Below are 17,252 nucleotides of genomic sequence, written 5' to 3'. Positions count from 1 at the left end.
ACGTCACAGACTGAAGTGAAACTCGGCGGCCTGCTCGCCGTCTGCCGCTGCTCCGACAATAACCCAACAGATACAGTGAAGGCACCGCAGGCACCGCTGGCGTTTCCACCTTGTCAGACTGTATCCATGTGAACGGACACACACCAGAGTCTCCTCCTTGTGGTTGTTTCCTTCTCCGCTCAGACTGGTAACTGCTTCGTGAAGTCCAGTTGCGGCTGGGGATGTCACGATAATAGATTTTTTTGGTACGATTATTGTCAGAGAAATAATCACGGTGTTACGATTATCACGATTATTATGCATTAAGTAATTTCACAACACTATTAATGTGTAAAATCAAATATAGTTAAAATATACATTAGTAAAATAGTTTAAATATCTATTAATAGATAACCAATTATTAATCCGCCAGGTAAAGTGTCATTAAGTGTGTCAAGTCATTAATTGTCATCCATACCAAATGTTTAAGTTAATTTTAATCTTTTTTTTAAAATTACAAATGACACTCTAGTATTTAAATTCCTACTAATTCAATGCTACGTTAGTTAGTATCTGTGCATTCACCTTTACTTTGGCGCTCATCTGCCGACACAGTTCAGACAGAATCTTTTTTTGGAAAGTGATGGTATTCAGGAATCTTTACGATCAATGAATTGTGGCGTTTAATACCGCGATTAATTGTGAAAACAAGTAATTGTGACATCCCTAGTTGCGGCTAAAAAGTGTTTTATAAGGTCACACTGAACTTTGACCTTCAGTCACCAAAATCCAATCAGCTCATCCTGAGTGGAGGTGAAGGCGAGGCGTCACTGAGACGTTGAGTCCATGAGAGCGAGGTGGGTATCATGACACACACACAGACACACAGTGTTTGTTGATTGGCAGTGGCTGCATCATTTGCATAAGCAGGGGCGCTGCCCTCCTCTTCTCTCTCCTCTGCAGCAGGATGATTGGCGGCGCCTCAACGCTAAAATGTGTCTCTGCTATAACTGAATTTCAAAAAGCCGCCCCCCCCCCCCAACTCCCCCTCACCAGCCCCCACGGGCCCCAACGACTCCTGGGCCACTGAGCTCCACATTTAATTTCACCTTCTGCTCAGATCCAGTTTTTTCCTGACAGGCGTTCGTGGGTGTGACCCGCGCCTGCCGACAGTTTGATGGATGCGTTTACTGCCCCAGACCGGGTGCTGCTTTACCTTTCACATTTAAAGCCCCCTCCACCTGAGTGAGGTGGTGCAGAAGGAGGCGGAGCAGCCTGGTGCAGTCCCACAAGATGTTTCACTACACTGCAGCACTTTTCTTCCTCCTGTCGAGCCTGAGTTAGATTCTGCTGCCGACCGGCTGCACCAGCCTGAACACAGAGCTCAGAGATCAAGAGGCCAGAGGAACGAGGAACATCACAACATGTCACATGAAGGATCACTGAAACACAGCAGTCAGTGGGACAGACGGTCTGAACACTGTCAGTGTTAGCAAGCAAAAAATGAATTGACAAAATAAAGTGTTTTCAAATTACATAGTTGGAGAAGGTGGAGAAAATAATTTCTAAACCAACAACAAATCAATTTATCAGAAAGCAAACAGCTGTGCACATCTGTCCAGTCACATGTGTATTACTGTCAGTTTGTCCAAACCTCGGCCTTTGGGGCTGGGTCATTACCAACACTGCAACTCCACAGCCACAGGTCTCAGTGTTTGATTGATTGATTGATTGATTGATTGTAGGGCTGCAATATCAACATGCACAATAAACACATTGCAAAAGGTCGACTGAAATGCGATGAGACTCACTTTACACTCATACACCTCATACCTGTAAACTGAACTACAGCGGCGATTGGACCGTACGAGTTTCACTTTTACCGCGCACTACTGTCATGCATGCACGCTTCTGTGTGTGTGTGTGTGTGTGTGTGTGTGTGTGAACGACAACAACGGAGAAACAGCGCAATGCGGAGATGAATGAAGGGAACGATATTGCGTCGGTCGTGACGGACGTAATTCATTTGTGGCGGGCCGCCACAAATGAATGAATGTATGGGAAACACTGGATTCAACTGTTTTGTCATTGCACATGTTGAGAGAACAAGGCAACGAAATGCAGATGTTTGATGCTGAAAAGAGGGATTTAAATGTAGAGATTTGAGCTGTTTGACAAATTGATGACAACATGATAATGTTGTGTTGATGTTTCTGAGCCCAGGGAGCTGAATGTGTAACATGAGGCCACAGACTGAGCAGACAAACTTTAACTATAGATGTTAATGAATACAGTTTTTCAGTCAGTACAAAACATTTTCCTTCCATCGTTGTTGTCGTGAGCTGAAATTCTCCTCACCCCCCCCACCACCTCCTCCCTGCTGTCTGAGCAATGAGAGAAAAGAAAAAAAAAAACAATAATCACATAAACTGAAAAAAAACCTCACAAACCAATACATTCAGGAGAAACTGTGTGTGTGTGTGTGTGTGTGTGTTTCTGAGCGTTACATCAGTGCTGAGCCCTGCGGGCTGAACCATTAGCATAATAATTAAGCTGGAGCTGTAATGCACTGTTTGTTCCTATATTGCTGCACACTGCAGTTGGTTTTGAAGTTTCACCCCCCCGACCCCCCCACCCCACCTCATCTCGCAGGCTCACCCCTCCCCACCCCCCAAGACATTACCATACATGGAGACAATGAGAATGAATTAACAGAGCTAATTTCTTCCAGACTCCTGTATGTGTGGCTGATTGTAGCAGCACAAGAGTGTGTGTCTCCGTGTGTGTGTGTGTGTGTGTGTGTGTGTGTGTGTGTGTGTCCGTGCGCACTGTCTCATTACATGCAGTGATTGACTCAGAGAGAGTGAGCAGCACAAGATAAAGACAGAGTAGAAGAGGAGAGGAGAGAGGCTGTGTGTGTGTGTGTGTGTGTGTGTGTGTGTGTGTGTGTGTGTGTGTGTGTGTGTGTGTGTGTGTGTGTGTGTGTGTGTGTGTGTGTGTTGATTGGGGGAGTGCACTGGGAAAACTTTCATTATGAAATTGAGAATGAAGATTCAATCAGCCCACATTTAAAAACTAATGTCCTCTCCCCATTTGGGTGTTTGACTGATTCATAGTGAACTGCTCTGAGACCATGATGATGTTCTTGCTAATGAATTGATTAGCATTTAAATAGCTCTGATGGTGCAGAGCAGTGGAGACTGTCTGAATGTTGAGGGGTGAAAGTTCAGAGTGTGTTTGTTTTGATGCAGAGATGGAGGCTGGTGCACACACTCTGCTTCTCTTTTTTCTTCATCATCATCTTTTTCTTGTTGCCTGTTGTTTGTATCTGGCTGTAAACCAGTGGTAGGTTCCAGCATCAGTCGTTATGTGAAGGTCCTTCTGTTGGATTTTCCACCACTCCAGGGGATCAGTGTCCAGCGATGGTAGATTGTCTCTCATGTAGGTGTCCACCTCTGCTTCTGGCTCATCTCCTTGTTTAGGGGAGCTGTAGTCGTCTCCCAGGAGCAACATCATGGCACTGTCCTGGCGGCGCCGGACTCCAGCCTGGGCAGCAGGCACCGCTGTGTCTTCATTCTCCCCGGCAGCACCACCTGCCCCTTCTTCACCTGCAGCGACAGGCTCATCTTCATCATTTCCAGTGGTCGCTTCCATGTTAGCACAGAGTTCAAGTAGTTTTGCTTTTGTGGCTTCTTTTTCTAGCCTGGCTCTCGCCAGACCCTTGTAGTTCCGCAAAGCTACGCTGAGCTCCACACAAGGGTCTGGGACTGCTCTATAGGCGATTCATTTCAGAGGCGGGGCCTTGTTAAAAAATCTTGTATGTGATTGGATAAACCACTTGTCCGTTATCTTGAATGACGTGCTACTTCAGCCACTCACATCGTTCTCTGTTCATCTTTCAACGAATTAATATTCGATAGATTCGACAAAACAGTTGAAATAGCAGAATCAATGCCAACGCACGACTCCTCACTGCGAGCCGCCATTGTTGTTTGACTCAAACAGTCGCTTCAGCGCTACGTCACACCTCAGAAAGTCCCACCCGGCGATCCTGATTGGTTCATTATTTTTTGCTCCGGGGAAGAAGTTTGCATTGGCCTCGAGTCCAGACCCTTGTGTGAAGCTGAGCGTAGCGCCTCTGGTGGAGCTTTGCGGAACTACAAGGGTCTGGCGAGAGCCAGGCTATTCTTTTTCCCCTGAAGAAAAAAACCTCAGATGTTTATGCCGTGGATCCAGGACAGAGGCGATCAGTGCTCAGTGGGTCACCAACTCGTCCGTGTCCACCTGTGGTGAAAAATATATTCTAATTAATGCCCATTTTAATTCATAACAAATCACTGAATAATAATAATAATAATGATAATAATGATAATAATAGGTAATTAGCTCACCCCCATGCGGTCACACAAGGACTGCCGAACCTTCGCCTTGAACTCGTTAACTCTCGGGCTTTCATCTTCAGCGCAGATCAGGTGTTTGTTGATAAGGCTGAAGGTGATGGGATAAATGTTCGAAACTGACACGTCCTTTTCTGTGGACATGACAGTAGTCGCACATTTCAGCTTCTCCAACACTGGCAAAATCTCCTCCATTATCTGCCAGTGTTCATCTCTTATCTCCAGGGTTCTTGCTTCTTGTAATTTGGTAACTGTCCGGTCGGACAGAACAGCTGTCACTGCCCACCGTTGTTCAAGGAGTCGTGCCATCATGTCACACACAGAGTTCCATCTCGTTTTACATGACTGGATAAGCTTGTGCTTCGGAAGTTGCATTTGGTCCTGTTTGGCCTCCAGTGCCTTGCATGCAGGTGTGCTGTGGTTGAAGTGCCTGACAAGCCGCCCCGCTGCAACAATAACCCGATGCACAAACACGTTAAATCCGTCATTTACCGCCAGCTGCAGTGTATGTGCAAAACAGGGGATCGAGTCCCAGCTGACCCGTCCGGGAGAGTTGGCTGCCACGATGTTGCGCGCGTTGTCGTGGACGCATGCAGACACTTTCCCACTAAGTCCCCACGTCTCCACCGCATCAACTAGTTTAGCTGTGAGGTTATCAGCTGTGTGTCTACCTGGCATACTCTGCGTTAACAGGACGGCGGAATTAACTTTCCAGTCCTCATCGATATAGTGACATGTAACTGTCAGATAGCTCTCTGTTGTGAGCGCGGTCCAGCAGTCCGTCCAGCCACGAACTTAGTACTTGCAAGTTGCGTTTTCAGTTCTTTTTTCCTCTCCTCAAAACGAGCCTCTAATCGACGGGTAATGGTCGGTCTTGATGGGATTTGGTAATTAGGCTCGACATAGCCCAGTAGCTCCTGAAACCCATCGCCACTGACCACGCTGATAGGCAGAATGTCTTTTTCCACCATTGTACAAATCTTCTGTGTGATCTCCTCAGACCGCCGTGCGTCGCATCTTCTCCCTGCCATCATGGAAGGCAAAGTTTGCTGTGATGGTCCTCCATCATCTGTTCCTGGGTGTTTGTTTCGCAAGTGGTACTGCATTGTACTGGTACTGCTTGAATATTTCAGTGCTGTACCGCATAGTTTGCAAATTACCTCATCTCCTTTGCGGTCAAAATTGTCCCACACAGAACTCCTTTTTGCGCGCTTCATTTTTGCTGTGAAGTGGGCTGTGGCGCAAAGCACGTAAAGGCACGTGTTGCACGTATGGCACGCGTCGACACGCCCCCATGAGTTGATTGACAAGTAGGCCAGCTAAAAATAAAAAAAAACGATAGTATTAATCGGTCAAGGTTCCTGTTATCGGTTAACGGTTAACCATGTGCATCCCTAAGCTACACTGTACCTAACTTAAAGCTCCAGAAGTTGTGTTGTCTGATGTTTTATTGATTGTTTTAAAGACAGTTGAACATTATCTGCGCTATAAACTCTGTGACACATTAGCTTCTTGATTTGAGACAACAACAACTCAATGACTCAATATAAATTACTGAGAACAGGTGAGTTGAATCAGCAAATGTCAGGAAACTGAATCTTAAAAGTTCAAAGTTCTCTGTGAAGTTGGACCTAATCAGAAATTCATTACTGTGTCACATTCTGCTGATTAACTACAAGAGTTTAATTAGATCTGATTAATCAGCCTGATTTATTGGTAAAACAGGTCAATTAATTGTTTTGAGCTTGGCAGGGAATAAATGAAGTTTACAAATTATAATTAAAGAAGAGAATCGGCTCTGCTTATATTAAATATAGTATCAATGCATTAAAGCTTTTTATTGTGACCTCATTAGTGAAACCGCTGCTGCTGTTGCTATATTCAAGTTAGTAATAAAATTATGACTTTACTACTGCTGTGGTGAGTCGTCATGCTGCGCTGCTTTTACCAGTCATTAAAAAATTCACTGTTTGTTTCTAATGTAAATGAAAACAACATTAACAGTCAGACATGGTAATATAAAGAGCCTCAGATTCCATTAACACAACAGAGCCAGCACTGAAGTTTAAAAAGCCAACACCGAATAATTAAAACAGACCTAAAGTAAACATTAAAGTGGAAGTTTAGGAAAATGAGTTTTCTGTTGCTTTAATCAGCAGCTCAGTGATTCCAGGATTATTAACCTTAAAAATAAACCTCCAGGCATGGACCTGTTGTTGTTCCACACACAAAAGGTTCCGCGAGTGGATCATATGACACGGATAAAGTTTTTGAAGCAGCAGCACCTCTGGTTCAGCTTCAGATGATGATGATGATGATGTGCTGCCTGTTGTCTGTCATTGTTTTAGCAGGGTTCTTACGGATCCTTAAAAAGTCTTAAAAGGCATTGAATTCATTAATCTAAAAACAAGGCCTTAATTGGCATTAAAATGTCTTAAATCAATTTTTCAAAGGTCTTAAAAATGTTAACACATGGTAAGTGGTATTTTATGGTTGTAATTAGTCTCAAATCTCAAAATAATTGGTAACATTCCGACATAGAGAAGTTAGTGGTGGCCGTTAACGCTAAATTTCTCACGGCCACCAGCTCCCGAGTCAGTGTTTTTTTTTTTTATGCATTTATTTTGAAAGGACAGCTGGAAAGAGACACAATCCAATGTTCATGTAGCAGTCACTTTACCTTGGATCACATAGGAAAGTGGGTAAAATTGTCTCTAACCCTATGTTATTGATGTGGTGTTTTTTTTTTTCTTTTTTCTGCATTTGTGTTTATTATGAAGTCGGTCTTAAATTTCATTTCAAGTGGCTTTAAAAAAGTCTTAAAAAGTCTTAAATTTAACTTGGCTTAAGCTGTAGGAACCCTGTTTAGTGATGACTTCAGTTTCGGCACATTTTGTGACTTTTCAGCTACATTCTTTCTCCACGTGTATTTTCCTTCTAGGGCTGTCCCAATTATCATATTTTGATAATCGAATATTCGTGGACATAAAATCAATCAAAATCGAAGCTTCGACGGCCGGGGGGGCGCGCGATCGTAACGTCTGACAAGGGGGTGCGTTGCGCGATCGTAGTGGAAATAATGAAAGTAATGGCAAACAGCAAACACTGCATATCTCCAAAATCAGGCAGGTTTCCAGGATGCCAAGTAGCCGACTCATTTTAATGTAACAATTGCCGAGAACCGGTGTCAAAAAGGAAAAAAGGAAGAAAAAAAAAACAATCGATCACGGACTTCATGATCGATTACCATGGCAACGAACAAAGCTTCGAAGCTTCGAATTTTTTGGGTCAGCCCTCTTTCGTTCAGGTCCTTTTCGTTGCAGTTTTATTCATGATGTCCCCTGAACCTCTCACATCAGTAGGTGTTAGCTACAGCACGTGTCATCAAGGCTCCACATGGGAGTGCCCCCCCTCCTCTAATGGCGACTTTTAGTGCTGTGGCTAACAACACGTTTAAATGAGCTCTGTGCTGCGACGTCACCTACTGTATATTGCTAGTTCAACACCACACTCTTTGAGTAGCGGTGGTTAGCAGTTCACAAACTGTTAGCTGTAGCAGGTGAAAACATAATGAACAGACTAAATAAGATCAGTTACAGCATTAAAGGGATAGTAGCATTTTTTTAAAGTGGGGTTGTATGATCTACAAATAGCCCCTAAGTACTTTAATTGCAGTAGAAGACTCTCTGCACTCCTCCCGTTAGCAACGCCAGCCCATAATAGCCCTGCCCAGAGATTTACAACATACAGTATTGTGAATGGACCCAAAGAAACGGCCTATTTTCACGGCCTAAAAGAGGTTTTACCTGAAAAAAAAATACACAGTTCCATTGTTCGCTATAATATAATTTTTTCCAGCCCTTCAAAGTGCAGGAAAAACACAGTTTTTATTTGGACCTAACCAACTGCTGATCGGCGGGCGCTAACCCTGGGCGGAGGGATACGTGAGTTGGTTAGGTCCAAATAAAAACTACGTTTTTCCTGCACTTTGAAGGGCTGGAAAAAATTATATTATAGCGAACAATGGAACTGTGTATTTTTTTTTCAGGTAAAACCTCTTTTAGTGCCGCGAAAATAGGCCGTTTCTTTGGGTCCATTCACAACAATGTATGTTGTAAATCTCTGGGCAGGGCTTTTATGGGCTGGCGTTGCTAATGGGAGGAGTGCAGAGAGTCTTCTACTGCAATTAAAGTACTTAGGGGCTATTTGTAGATCATACAACCCCACTTTAAAAAAATGCTACTATCCCTTTAAAATGCCGTGGTTCAGCAGCTGCATCAATGACTGGAGAAAAACAAACAATACTGAGACTCTGAGACTAATAAAACTGGAAACATCAAGGTATTTACCAGACTCAGAGGAAGAGCAAGCAGTGACAGACCAAGACACACACACACACACACACACACACTCATCTGAGAGCCACTGTGTGTGTAGACGGCGCTTAGCTTGTAACTCTCTTCTAATAACAGTAATCTCACCGCAGCTCTGCTCTGCATCAATAGTCATCACGCTATTATTCTGAAAAACTCAAGACAGGAAAGGACGGGTGGACAGAGAAGAAGATGGAGCATCAATTCACCCACTGCACATCCTCCTGCTGGACGCCTCAGTCAATACAGCCATTTGGTTATTGATTAACCATCTCACTCACTCACACAGTCACGCACACACTCTTACCCCCCCAACACAAACCTGATGTCTTTCACACTCACGCACACAGAGGAGCGTGAATCATCTCCACGCGTGCACACACACATACGCAGACACACAAACACACAGTAAACCTCAGGCCTTTTATTATTTCGCCCAGTTACTCCGTCTTCGTCAGTTGCTCGTACGCACATGCACACCTGACTAAAGCGAGGGGCGTGGCCTGATGTCTGTCACCCAACAGGTCGGCTGGAGGAGGCTGTAGGGGAGGGGCTGTTGGGGCCCTAAGGGTGGGTGGGGGGTGGGGGGGCTCAGATCAGATCAGAGTCTGGACACTTCAGTTCTCAGACTTGATCCGGGAGGTTCAGTGGGTTGTCCACTGATCATTGGTGGTCCGATCACCAGCCCCTCCAGTCTGAAGTATCTGTGGGCAAGATACTGAACTGGCATGTCACTCTAGGTCTGAACAGAATGTTTGTGAATGTGTGAGAGTTTAGTCACAGTGTGATGCAGTGAGGGGCCGAGAGTAGAGAAGTGTCCATTTAGATAGATGAGTTTATTTGTCCTTTCCAAGGAAAATTGTTTTCACCATTTCGTACAGAGCGGCCTCGAGAAGTGCAACTTACATACATTAACATACATTCCCACATTTCATACACCTCAATTACATAGAGACATAAGAACATAAAAAAAAAAAACGAGACATAAGGCCCCGCACCCCACATTTACATGTGCATTCCCCTGGTTATGTTCTTTTCGTTGTCTTATTTAGTTCAGCTATGGCAGATGGGATGAAGCTTTTGTTGAATTTTATTTTCTTCCAGGTCAGCGTTCTATACCGTTGGCCAGAGGGGAGGAGTTTGAAGTGTGGGTTGAGTGGGTGGCTGGGGTCAAGTGCTATGGAGTGTGCTCTGCATACTGTGGCCGAGACATTGAGGTCTGAAAGGTCCAATAATCTTGGCTGCTTTGTGTGCGATTTGTGTGAGTTTATTCCTGTTGGGAGCTGACAGTATGTTAAAGAAGCAGGGGGAGCAGTAGAGGAGTATTGGTTGGATGATGCTCTTGTATAGTAACAGCAGGAGGTGGGGGGCAACTAAGAGTGTTCTGATTTGCTCTCTCATTTGTAACGGACGGTCTCTGTTAACAGAGTCACAGTGAGGAAGACCCCCTCCTCTCCTTCGTCCTGTTTCTGTTTCCTCTTGCTGATGTGAGCGTCTGCAATTCTGTGTTTCTGTGTGTGTGTGTGTGTGTGTGTGTGTGTGTGTGTGTGTGTGTGTGTGTGTGTGTGTGTGTTTCTGTGTTTCTGTGTTTCTGTGTGTGTGTGTGTGTGTGTGTGTGTGTGTGTGTGTGTGTGTGAGTGTGATAGCCAAGCAGCTGAGGGAGATGGCAGCCTGTCCGTCTCTGTTAGCATCTTTACTTTGCCAGGCCAGTCCTGGCTTACAGCCCAAAGCAACCACACACACACACACACACATATTAAAACATCACACACACACACACACACATATTAAAACATCACACACACACACACACACACACACACACACACAGAGTATTGCACAGTGTGTTTACATCACATACTGTGAATATGCCTGTACACACACACAGACACGTGCACTAGACTAGAGGTAGGGCTGCGCGGTATTCACGGTATTTGCTGTAGATAGTAGAACATTTGGCCCACGGTCGAGCGGAGGAAAACGTTACATAACATATATGATGTTACGGAGCGCGTTAGTGTCGCGGTGTGCAGATAAGAGGCGAGAGCCGGGACACTGGGACGGCGGCCAGGGACACTGATGTTGCAAGGTTGGTTTTCAGCCGTGAGACGCCAGGTGAAGGCAGAGAACCTCCGTTCTCACTCGTAACAAGTCACAAGTCACAAGTCATGTAGTTAATGATCACAATTAGTCCAGAGCTTTTTACCGTATTGACCCAAATATAAGACGACCCTGAATATAAGACGACCCCTCTTTTTCAAGACCAATATTTGGAAAAATACTTTTTATTTGGACAAAATTTCATTTGCATAAAAAAAAATCATTGTTTGCCCTGTACATTTCAACATTGTTGGTGTTCATGCGGGGGGGAAAAATCATAAAATCTTCTATAACTCCGCAAATAGGCAAAGCGAACGCACTTCACGGTTCTCTATGTCATAGGTTATAACAGTGCAATTAAACGAGCATAAGCCTACTGGCTTAACCTGTGCAATAAACGGCGCACATTTTCTTGACAAACAGTGTCAGAACAGTCTGCAAAATGTGAGAACAATAACATCTAAAAACACCACAAACAGTTTTTTTTTTTTTTCATTCATTCAGCTGCATCCTCCGCATCACTGGGTTCCTCCTCCTCACTCGCACTTTCGTTGTCGCTCGCTGCCGCTGCCGCCGGCTCCTCCCACATCAAATCATCCTCGCTTCCATCCATCAGATTTGAGATGCAACATTTCTTGAACCCGTTGATGATGCTCTCAGAGGACACATCTGCCCAAGCTTGCAGGATCCATTCACAGAGAAGACGGGCAGAAGGTTTCTGAATTTTTCCAGTAGGTGTCAGGACATGGTTACCAGCCAGCAGCCATGCTGTGTAGTTCTTCCGCAGATTGTTTTTGAATGGCTTATTAACGACCACATCCAGTACCTGTAACAATTTTTTAAAAAACCATTATAGGCCTACAGTAGCTTGTTGTTATGTAGACATCTATCATAAATTCTACTGTATCTTTTCAATTTCCCAATAAAATGACTCAAACTACACTGACCTGCAGCTGACTTGTCATTCCACCCGGGATGATCACCAAGTCACCATTCAGCTCCTTAACTTGTTTCTTGACCTCATCTGTCAGATGTCCACGGAAAGCATCTAGCACCAGCATGTTTCGCCTCCGTCTAAGTCCCCCGGGACGTCTGGCCCACACAACCTTCAGCCAGTCCACCACAAGCCTGGACTCCATCCACCCCTTCTCTTGTGCACGCACAATTATGCCAGGCGGCATAGGATCTTTGGGTTGAGTCTTCCGTTTTAAAATCACATAGGGGGGGAGTTTCGTCCCATCGGCGAGGCACGTTAACATAACGGTAACCCGGCTCTTCTCGTTCCCTGTGGACTTTACAATCACAGACTTGTCTCCTCTTTTGTGAACCGTGACAGATGTGGGCATGTAAAAAAAAAACTGGTGTCTGGTCAGCGTTGCCCATCTGATCCAGGGGATATTCATGCTTCTTTCTCAATTTTATTACAAAACGCTGGTAGTTTACCAACTTCTCTCAGAAGTCTGCGGGCAGATGCTGAGCGAGGCTTGTCCTGCGTCTGAGGGACAGGCCATTACGTCGCATCATTCTGCGGCACCAGCCCATGCTGGCTTTGAATTCGGCGCGGGGAATGTTAAGCTCTGTGGCTACTTCAAGTGCTTTTTGCTGTATCACTGCCCTCGTGATGGGCATCCCTTCATTACGTTTTTCATTCACATATTCACACACCCTTCTGTCAACTTCTGTGAAGCGACCAGTTTGTGGACCACGATAGCTCCTTCTCTGGCTGTGAGCGTTTTTTAGCTCATCTTTCTGGGACCGCCAGCGTCGCACGTTGCACTCAGTCACATCATATTTTTTTCCTGCCCTCACTTTATTCGTTCTCTCAGCTTCATTTACAACCATAAGTTTAAAATTCGCATCATAACTTCTCCTCTGATTTTTATTCACCTGACCGACTTTGGAAGCACTTTTTTCAAGTGGATCTCTGTGTCCGGGCTGCATCTTTCTGTCATTCAGTACAGTAGCTTATGCAAATGAAGGCTAACACACCCACTCCAGCCATGCTTGTTTATGTTTACAGGATCACGTTAGGGTCACACTGCACTAAACGCTGACGGAAACAAAAGCGCTCATATGGCGCTACCTATTGTTTTACATCAGTTATTCCTTAGACCCCGAATATAAGACGAGGCGTAATTTTCAGGCATTTTTCAAGGGAAAAAATATCGTCTTATATTCGGATCAATACGGTAATTAAGGTAAAAATGTAGCAGAGCCACGGGAGAAATCCTCCTTAGTTCCTTTTTAACCTTGTTTTGATCAAGTCAAATTAAACATGTCTTTTCCCCCTTGTGCAAAAGTAAAATTGTTCCCATACAAACCAACCATCAACTTCTGAGGCTGAAGTCTGAAGCTGCAGTTCCTTTATTGACCACTAGAGTGTGTGTCTCCAACAGTGAGTCAAACCCCATAGACTCATGTTAAAATGTCATAAATAAACATGTTTACAGTCTGGTACAGTCTGGTTTGGTCTCTATGGCTAATCTCCTCCTTCATGATTTAGAGAACTCACCTGCTTACACTTTAATCACTAAAGCTATGGATGACTGAGGGTGGGGCCTGTTTGGTTGTCTGTGTCTTTAATGAAAAATCAAATATTATGTGGACAAGAACGCTTGTGTTTGTGCAGTTTTTATTGATTTCAAAAGGGCATTCGATACCGTCGACCACAAAATCCTTTCCTTTCCAGACTATCCACTTTTAATTTTTCAAAGAGTGCTATTACCTGGTTCAAATCATATCTGTCAAATATGAAACAGTGTGTTAGAAATCTCCATACCTACTTTGTCCAGTAGGGATCCCCCAGGGGTCAATCTTAGGACCATTGCTCTTCTTCTTATTTGTCAATGATTGACCTAGTTATAAAGATGTTGACACACTGATGTACGCTGATGATAGAATAATCTTTACTCATGCCAAAACCTCTCAAGAAGCTGGCTAAAAACTGACAACCACATTATTCCATATCCAGGAGTGGCTGTCATCAAATCATGCCTCTTCCTGAATACCAAAAATAAAAGACATATGCATGATGTGTTCAAAACTTGCTATACGCCTGTCCCCCACCAAAATCCTTTTGATAGGTGAAAGCCTTCAGTTTGTCAGGGAATTAAGCTATCTAGATAAATATAGTCTCAGATTTTACTTGAAGAAATTTTACAGAAATGTTCAATCTGCCTGTCACCTCTACAGAGGTCTGCATGACCTGGTACCTCCACCACTGAATGATTTTGTCAAACAACGAACCACCAGTGATTCTGCCTTGCAAGTGACTAGAGACATACATCCTTTCCCAAAATGTCCTGTCAGTTAAAAGCTGTGCCATCTGGAACAGTATTGCTTCCCCGGTGAGAGTGTGCTCAAGTCTGCCAACATTTAAGAAACAACTGAAGCTGTGGCTAAAAGAAAATCAAATCCGCAACCATCAACAACACGATGTGTCCTCACAAGAAACATAACATCAGTCGTTTGTTTTAATGTGGAAATATATCATACTTGTTGATTTATGTTTAACTGACAATATGCAATGACCTTACTGCTGCTCCTCCCAAATACTGCACTGGCACTTTACTATTCAAGCATGTTGTAACTCTGTATACTCCGGTCTGTTGATGCTTCACCTTACCCCACCTGCACTGGCACTTTCTACTTTTCTGTAGACTACTACTACTAATCTAATTTTGTATGTCATCTATTTTTTTTTCTCTGCTGCCTTGTTGTTGTTACTGTTTTTACTTTCTGAACGTTTTCTTTTCCTCTCAACATCAACTTGCTAAGGGACAACAGATGGAAATTAGCCTTGGGCTACAGTCTGGCATATTTACATTCAAATGTTCATAAATATGCATTGTCGCTTCTTTCTTAAATAAATGAAATAAAATAAAAATTGACTGACAGTATGTTAACCACTGAAATCCCAGCTCCACAGGCTCCATCTCTTTGACCACCTCTGGATTAGCTAGTAGTTCGGGGGCGGAGTTAGACACTGACAAGATGGCAGCAGTTTTCATGATAGAAAACACAGTGAGAAGAACAGAGATGAAAACTAAAATTAAACATGAGTTCAGCAGATTCAAGAAATTGAATGTGGAAAAATGAACTAAGATCAAATATTTACTGTGAAAATGCTAATTTGCTGAATAATAAATGAGGGAAACTGAGAACTGAGGTCAGCACTGATGACCTCACCTGCTTCACCTGCTGACTCACCTGGGAGAGAGAAAACAGAGAGAAACAGCAGCTACATCTGTGACTTCAAGTACCTACACTGTAACTTACTGTAAGGTCAAACTCAGTAACAAGCTAATGTTCATCACGACACAGATTGAACTGTTCCCAGTGTTTGTTACAAATTGAGCAAAGTAAAAATGAAATGAAAAAAAAAAACTGCTGTAAATTAACAGGAAATCACAGAGAACAAGGAGGAACTGGTGTGTGTGTGTGTATATACGTGTGTGTGTGTGTGTGTGTGTGTGTTGGGCTGCTGCCCTGTTGGGTGTTGGAGGGTGAAATAGCAGGATCACCTTCAGTTAATCATAATGTTAGCTTCCTCCACTGCACCCAGCGCTGCTGCATTGTCGGTGTGTGTGTGTGTGTGTGTGTGTGTGTGTGTGTGTGCTCACGTGTCTGACTTGCTACCAAATCTGACTCCAGTGCCCTGGTACTGCGGTAGTTATTCCTGCCAAGCCACAGCTTTGTCTGTGTGTTGGATTGTGTGTGCGAGACAACGAGTGATACAAAGCTAATTTAGCAGAGGAGGAAAAAGGCAAAGTAGTTTGGAAAAGTGAAAGAAAAATGGAGAAAGTAATTAATGGAGAGGAAGGTGTGTGTGTGTGTGTCTGTGTGTGTGTGTGTGTGTGTGTGTATGTGTGTGTGTGTGTGTGTGTGTCCTCTGCAGTGGTGAGTTAGCCTGATGTACTACCCTCCCTCTTTCTGCCTCTGTCTCACACACACATATTGGTGGGAAACACTGCAGCAGTATCACGCTGCAAGAAACAGAAACACACACACACAATGATACACACACACATAAAATGCAAATATATGACAACACATCACACATGGCCGTACACAGGTGCATATTTGCATGTCGACCATCTCTTTCTCCCTCTCTCTCTCACACACACGCGCACACACACACACAGTGAGTGTGCTGCCTTTAGGATTAGTTGTGGCTCTATCTCAACAAAGGCCGGGGAATTGGAAAGCTCTTCTGAGAGTAAGTTACCGTGAACCTTCCTCCAGAAAATCACTCTCTCCTCCAGCAGCTGGGGAGGGGAGGGGAGGGGAGGGGAGGGGGCAGAGAGAGAGACAGAGAGACAGAGAGACAGAGAGACAGAGAGAGAGAGAGAGAGAGAGAGAGAGAGAGAGAGACTGGCTTCCCTCTTTCACACTCAGAGCCACTAAACCAACACTTGGTGGATCATTACTGAAATGTCAGTGGACAAATGTGTGAGTGAGTGAAGGTGAAGATGAGGAAGCAAAACTGACTCATCTGTAACTCTTCTTCATTCTGTCGCTGCTCTATCTATCTATCTATCTATCTATCTATCTATCTATCTATCTATCTATCTATCTATCTATCTATCTATCTATCTATCTATCTATCTATCTATCTATCTATCTATGGCATTTTGATTGAACTGCATCAGTCCTGTGTGGCTCGGTGATACATGTACTCTCTGTGCTTTCATTCTTGCATTGGTTCTCTCTCCAAACACTGTGTCACATCTGGATTTGTTGTTGCAGAGACAGCACTAAACAGACCCATATGGATCCACAGTCAGACAAACATTAAATATCTGACTCAGTCCACCTGTTTGAATCGAAAACCTCTTCTCAGCTTTACAGTAATTTAGCCTTTGTTGCTTTGTAGAGGGAGAAAAAATGTTGAAATGTCTCTGGACAACATGTGGGAACATCTATCCAGATGTTTGGGATGGTTGGTTGGTGCTTTAGGCATGAGGGCTGCAGACTGCATTTTGCCTCTAAAAGACTGAGACAGTTCAAATACATTTTTCATCTACCTGTGCATGTGCAACCAGTAAGGAAATGTGAATATTTGCTTTTCAAGTCGATTTTTAGTGTGCACCCCTAAATCTTCTGGTTGTGCTCCTAAGATTTGAAGTTAGGGACCACCACCTCAGGGTCAGAGTTTCCTGTAATACAAACATCTGTATGAGCAGACACATCTTGAGCTTTAAAGGAGTGATGTGCTGTTGTACGGAAGCAGTTTAATCTTATATTGATAAGTTCCGCCCTGTTTGTTTCACTGTCTGAACTTTAATCATCATTGTTGGTTCAGAGCGATGAAGTTGTTGGTTTGATACGGACAGGACGTGTCAAACCTGCTGTTTGAGTCGAGCGTGTTCACACATCGCACATGACAAACATCCAGAGAAAC

The 17,252-nt window shown here is 43.9% G+C and overlaps 1 protein-coding gene and 1 pseudogene across 2 annotated transcripts in view; one reads left to right on the top strand and one right to left on the bottom strand.

Annotated features, from left to right (window-relative positions):
- The window catches only part of LOC146987478 (glutamate receptor-interacting protein 2-like), a 187,957-nt gene that overhangs the window by 34,291 nt on the left and 136,414 nt on the right, over positions 1-17,252 (top strand). The gene's annotated exons all lie outside the window — the stretch shown is intronic.
- LOC146987479 (E3 SUMO-protein ligase ZBED1-like) lies at positions 4,162-5,593 on the bottom strand (annotated as a pseudogene).

Source organism: Trachurus japonicus, chromosome 5 (genome assembly GCF_045865225.1).
Source record: "Trachurus japonicus isolate A0001 chromosome 5, Traja_1.0".
Taxonomy (NCBI): Eukaryota; Metazoa; Chordata; class Actinopteri; order Carangiformes; family Carangidae; genus Trachurus; species Trachurus japonicus.
This window is presented reverse-complemented; position numbering and strand designations above follow the sequence as displayed.